This window comes from Macadamia integrifolia, unplaced genomic scaffold (assembly GCF_013358625.1).
Source record: "Macadamia integrifolia cultivar HAES 741 unplaced genomic scaffold, SCU_Mint_v3 scaffold1294, whole genome shotgun sequence".
NCBI classification, from domain to species: domain Eukaryota; kingdom Viridiplantae; phylum Streptophyta; class Magnoliopsida; order Proteales; family Proteaceae; genus Macadamia; species Macadamia integrifolia.
Genome location: NW_024868149.1, coordinates 123251 through 130185, shown reverse-complemented (window position 1 = coordinate 130185; position 6935 = coordinate 123251).

The following is a 6935-nucleotide window of genomic DNA, read 5'->3' as shown; positions in this document are numbered from 1 at the left end:
GTCCACTCCCTACAAGAATCCTCTTGTAAGGTATTCCACTAGTTCTCCCTTTCAATACAGTAGGTAGGGAAGAAAAACCTTTACAATCTTTTTACGGATAAGAGTATCCTTACAAATCTCCTTTCCAGGCAGAGAGACGCCTTCACAATCTCTTTTAGAGGTAGAGAGACCTTTCTCTTTTTAGGATAAGAGTATCCTTACAATCCTAAGTACAGTCTAGAATTGTAAAAAACAGAAAATAAGAAATAGTGGAATAAGAGGAATACCTCAAGTGTGGTGCAAATGAGAATGAATAATAAATGATGAGTGATGCACCTTCTGTAAAGTCCTCTCTTACGGCTTTGACTTGCACAGGAGAGAGTACAGGACTTTGATTAATACTTGAGCCTCTTGTTTGGGATTTGTGTAATAGAATAACTCAAGTAGAAATAAACTTCTCTAACGCTTGCAACAATGCTCTTAAAGCTCTTTCTTAATGAATAATTAATTAAGAGTGATTAGGGTATTTATATGTGAATTTAGTGAAGCATTTTAGGTAGAAAATCAAGCTCTAACGGACATATTCTGGGTCCACCGATCGACCTCCATCGGTAGCCGGTCGACCGCCAAGAGCCGTTGTAGGCAAAATATAGCCGTTGGGGCACTTCCAGGCAGTCACTGGTCGACCGAGACTTTCAGACGGTCGACCGCCTATGGTCTCAGACATGTCCGGTCGACCGGGGCTTCCAGCCGGTCGACCGCCAACATGACATGCTCTGTTTTGACAGAATGCTGTCATACTGACCAATCATCGGTGTTTTGACCATAAATTTTTTGTCAGACCTCAGATTGATCTGAGATCAGTTGAGTTGGAATTACAACTCAATTTCCTACAACTTCTATGAAGGTTTCGTCTCCTGATACTAACTTTAATATTCCTTAAAATACCCTTGAGTTAGGTTACTGTGTGTTCGTCACCACTTAGAGACTTTCCATACCTAGTCAGGGCATGCTCTATGGTCATTCTAATATGATGCAATGCACATGCATGTGGTGAGTGCATATAAGTATGTGGAAATTATAAATTACATTAAAAATAACTAATCTATCCTAGTGGTCTTCTTCTTCACTCGAATCTTCCATTCTTTAGCCCTTCATCTTCTTTCCTTCTTATTTGCTGTTTCATGTCTTTAAGCTTAGCTTCATGTCTTGATTCGACCTTCGATCTTCTAAGGGTTTCTTCAGGCTAATCACACTTTAACAATCAAGTTAAAGATGTATGTTTGTTTTTTAACACCAAAACATGGCAAGGAGTGTGGACATGTTTCCCAACAATGAGATGATCAGTTGTAATCTCTTCAATTACCTTTGGATTGTCTTTTGAAATTATGGCAAGCTGAATTAGAGAAGTGGGATCACTCTCCTGGTCTTCCCCCAATGTATTTATTGACCTTGTTGATGAAGTCATCTTTGAGGAATCTGGTAGTGCAAGCATATCCCTCCAATCGTACCCGTTCATCCATCCTTCTTTTGGGTTATACACCAAACCTTGAGAATGGGATTGGTATGAGGGTGATGAGGGATATGAAGTGGGATGATATAAAAAAGATGTAATTTGAGAGGTAGGATATGAAGATTGGGGGTGATAGCATGAAGAGGTTCCTCCACTTTAATGGTGGGGGAAAGGTTGATGATATGGTGGAGGCTGATAATATGGCAAAGGCTGATAATGTGGCGAAGGCTGGTAATGCGGTGCGGTGGATTCTTCTAATGAGGAGGGATGGATGGGGGTTCTTATGATTCCAGCCCTTTGACTCATGATTATCCTATAAGCATGGGCATTTATATGATTTTTCCGAGCTCTTCCGTAGTTTCTTCATCTAGGTTGTTCACATGATCAGGAAGTGGGTTGGTATTGACATTGGGAGGCTACTTGATCTTGACCTCAATGGTTCCATTGTCTACCAAGTCCTGAATTGTATGCTATAAACCCAAACATCTTTCAGTATTGTGCCTCTTCTGAGTGTAGTAGGCACAATACTCATGATCCCTATACCAAGCTGGAGGAGGGTTGCTGATCACTCTTGGAGGCACTGTCCCTAGCAATCCTTGCTTCTTCAACTTCTCATATCTTGCCGTTACGGGCATTCCCAGATCAGAAAACTATCTTCTTAGGCGAGGAGATTTCTGGGCGGTGCAATTGCTTGTATTATGAAGGGCTGTGAAGAAGTGACTAGTGAGACTGATTGCTGAACTGCACTTACCACATTAGTTTTTGGACCCTTTCCCCATCCGACTCAGGTGTTCTTGCTTGCATCTTAGGAGGATCCTTGATACTGGGCCTCTCTCAGAATTCTATTTTCCACCCACATGTCGGTGGCTATCAAGGCATTAAAAGTTTGCAAATGCTGATAGTAAAGAACATCATAATAGGGCTTTGATAAGTTCTCTATTAATATCTCTACTTGCTTTGCTTCTGAAGGCCTATCTGCTATCTTGGTGGCCTTGTCTCTGAATCTCATTAAGAAGGCTGTGAATCCTTCCTTAGGCTGCTGTCTCAATGTCTCAAGCTCCTAGCGTTTCACATCCACCTCAGTATTGTATGAGTACTGTTTAGTGAAGGCCTTCACCATCGTCGCCCAATTTTGAGTTTGTGCCTTCACCATCGTCGCCCAATTTTGAGTTTGTGCCTTCACCATCGTCGCCCAATTTTGAGTTTGTGATTACTCCAACTATGTGAGCCATCCCAGTGCTAGTCCTGATAGGGTTAATGTGAAGGTTTGCCCCATCTGATTATCTGTAAGTTGCCATGACTTGGTGATGCTGAGGAAGACCTTGAGATGAGCCTTGGGGTCTCCGGACCCATCAAATCTATCAGCTTGCCATTTAAATTTTTCTGGAATTCTCGCTTCAGGCTTGCCCCATCTGATTATTTGCAAGTTGCCATAACTTGGTGATGCTGAGGAAGACCTTGAGATGAGCCTTGGGGTCTCCGGACCCATCAAATCTATCAGCCTGCCATTTAATTTTTTTTGGAATTCTCGCTTCAGAGAAGAAACTCATTTCCTTAGAATCCACTACTTGGCCTTTTGAGCCTTTTCCTGCTCGAATCATGTTCTCCAACTTCTCTAACTGCTCTCTGAGCTTCCTTTCTTTCTCCGTCTTCGGAGGCTCAAAGTGGATGTGTGCTGCAAATTCCTCTTCTTCATCTTCGATCACTACCCTAGGAGGAGGGACCCTGGAATAGGCCCCTTGTTGACCATTCAGCCAGGTAGGTGAAGATCCTCTCTGATTGGCTGGTCGGACATACTTTGGTTCCCCTGAGTTGACTCTGGAAGAATTTCCATGATGACCTATAGCTCCATTCTGGTCTACATCTCCTGTTGCTGGTGTTGGATCATTTCTGGGATCAACTCTGGGAGGGTTCTGAAGTGTATGTAGTATCTGAGCTATCCCTCTTTTGACTTCAGCCATTTATGTCTGCAAAGTTTCCACGGGATGGACCCAGGCTTGTTCTGGTGTTTTCGTGTCGAGTGGATCCATGCTTACTGGGTTGTAATCACCTGGTAGTAGACAATCTCGAAGAGATGACGGAGGTGATTCTGGATTTAGGTGGGTTAACCGATTTCCCTGACGCATCCAAAGGGACAGCGGCGAATACTTGAGATGTGGAATTGTGCCTAAACCAAAAGTGGTTTATTTTAGGATTCTTGAATTCTCAACCCCTTGTCCATACATTCCACAAATTAACAAACTTTAATTCATCCAAGGTCAGTCCACTAAATGGTAGGGTTGGATAGGGTTTGATGCCCTTGGTCCACCCAATGCCATAAGTGGGAAGTTCATACAAATGGCTTGTTGAGAATATTCCCATAAGACATTCAATGTAATAAAGTCATGTTTTCCTTGCTCTTTTCCCACTAGGTGTCCGTCCTCCTGATTTTCTCGGGACTTCTCGAGAATGATGTGACTTTGGCGGGATTGCCCCTGAGTCAAGTATCTTCTTTTTCAAGACCGTAAACAAGTTCTACAATTAGTTTGTGGCGCTCCTAGCTTCTTCATCTATTTTCTACATGATGCGAGCATGCGGTGGATGCAATAGGACTGACAAGGCTTCCTTGACAGGATCTATATATGTAAGGTACGTGATCCTTTTGATATACCTGTAGGTACGAGATCAATGGGGTGACTTCCTTGCCCATTACTCGTGACTATACACGAGGTTAAACAATTGGCCACGGGGTGGTGGAACCGTGAGTGATTGTGTGCAAAAATGTAATGTAGGGTAACCATCATTCGATCTTAGAATGCCGTAAAGTGCTCAAACCTCCCCAAGGGTGCTAGTACAAATATGGACATCCTCGTGATTTGATGATGCATTCGATCTCAAAATGTTTTAAAGTACACGGACCTCGCCGAGGGTACTGGCATAAATACAAGATCCTTGCCGTTTGACGATACCTTTCATTCTTGTACAAGAAGCGGGTATCATTTACTCTCAAAGTACTCTCCATGAAATGCACTAACCTCCCCGAGTGTGCAGGAATGATAGGGAGTCCCTTGCCAAATGATTTCACTTCGAGCATGATGCATGATGCAGTTAGTGAATACAGTTATAAACATGGGGTTAACCAAACATGTTTTCAAATAAATGTGGTGGAAAATGTTCTTGCATTTAAAGGTAGCATCTAGTATCGGAAGCTTGACATTTATCCCCAATGGAGTCGCCACTGTGAGGGTAGCGGCCAAAGATGGATCCCCGTCCTCTCTCCTCTCTCTCCCTTCACCTTCATATGAGGGGGAGGTGGCTCGAGTCTTGTGTGCTTCGCTTTCGGGCCCTGCACCATCGTATCATCGCTTGAAGATACGTGGAGGCCTATTTCATAAGGGTGTAAAATTCATCATTTGAGATGGGGGTTTTGATGATGGTCTAATTCGGGGATCGGGATCATACAAATGGGGTTTAGAGTCGCCACCTAGGGTTATGGGCCTAGGACACGGGGGTGGGCCCGATTCCTAAGAAAAGGGCTTGAAATTTGGTATGGTCCAGATATTTATAGTAAGTGTCAGGTTACAGAGTTGGGAAGGTGTTAAGCACCCAATCTGCCCGGTTCAACTGGTCTTCTTGCTAGATGCTTAAGAACGAACATTTTCCACAATTATTACTATTCCACATGTATGGCTAAGTTATCACACATATATACATTAATTGAATTCAAACTATTATATACACTAAAACAAGGCTTATTAGATGTCTACATTATGCTTGAATGAGGAGAGAGATTATACCTAAATTTGACCCCTATTTCGGGTCAAGAGGGGTGGGCTCCTGATTGGTACCAGCTCGGACGATTTTTCAGATTCTCCTGGCTCAGGGAAAGATGGTCTTGACCTCCAACTTCCTTTCTTGGGAGATGCTAATTGTGATGGTATCTAGACAGAGTTCCGACTAGGAGCAATCGCTTTCAGATTTGGATTCGGACAGAGCTTCGGCTAGGGAAAGCTATTTCTGACTTTGGAATCGGATAGAGCTTCGGCTAGGGAAGGCTATTTTTAGGCTTGGGATGAGGCTTTTGTCCAATGGGTAAAAGGTGTTAGGGATATGCCCACACTCCTATAGTTGGTTTTGATGATAACAAACATATGAAGGTATGTCACAATTTTCCTTTAAGTATTGTTTTGTAGAGACTTCATATCAAAGGTCGAATTTGGTGAATAAAATGAAGAAATGAAGATTGAAGTCATCAAATGAAGAGTATCAACGAGTTGGCATCAATGCTTGAAGAAGATATCATAAGAATTTAAGCTTCAAGATGTCAAGACATAAAGCTTAAAGACATGGAATTGCAAACAAGAAGAAAAGAAGATAAAGTGCCAAAGAATGGAGGGTTCAAGTGAAGAAGACCACTAGGATAGATTGGTCATTTTTAATATAATTTGTAACTTTCACATATATATACATATGCACTCACCACATGCATGTGCATTGCATCATACTAGAATGACCATAGAGCATACCTTGACCAAGTATGAAAAGTCTCTAAGTGGTGAGGAACATATTAGGAAAAATATGTTCTAGTGAAATTCTGTGAAAACCACATTAACCTGACTTAAGGGTATTTTGGATAATCTTAAAGTTAGAATCAAGAGATGAAACCTTAATAGAAGTTGTAGGAAATTGAGTTGTGATTCCAACGCAACTAATCTCAAGTCAATCCAAGGTTGGACCGAAAAGTTATGGTCAAAACACTGACGATTGGTTAGTATGACAGCATTCTGTCAAAACAGAGTATGTCATATTGGCGGTCGACCGGCTGGAAGCCCCGGTCGACCGGATCTGTCCGAGACCATAGTCGGTCGACCGGTAAAAAGTCCCGATCGATCGATGACTGCCTGGAAGTGCCCCAACGGCTATATTTTACCTCAACGGCTCTTGGCGGTCGATCGGCTACCAATGGCGGTCGACCGGTGGACCCAGAATATGACCGTTTGAGTGAGATTTACTACCTAAAATGCTCTCCTAAGCTCATCTATAAATACCTCTAATGCTACTCATTAATTAACAATTAATTTCAACTTCAGAGAAGCATTATTTGAGCATTAGAAGTGAGAATTGGTCTACACCATTTCTTGAGTTTAAGTTCTTTATTTTACATTCAAGAGGAACTCAAGACCATGTACAAGTCTTCATCTACATCTTGGCATTTACATTACAAACATCAAGAAGATTTCAAAAGGTGCATTCATTGTATCATCATTGCATATTTCATTTGCACCACACCGGAGGTAATTCTCTTTTATTCCACTTCTCCATTTTCTATTTTACATTAAGTCTAGACTGTACTTAGGCTTGTGTAAGGACCCTCTCATCCTTAAGAGATTGTAAGGATCCTCTTATCCTTAAAAGAGTGTAAGGTGCCTCTCTACCTTAAAGGAGATTGTAAGGTGCATCTCTA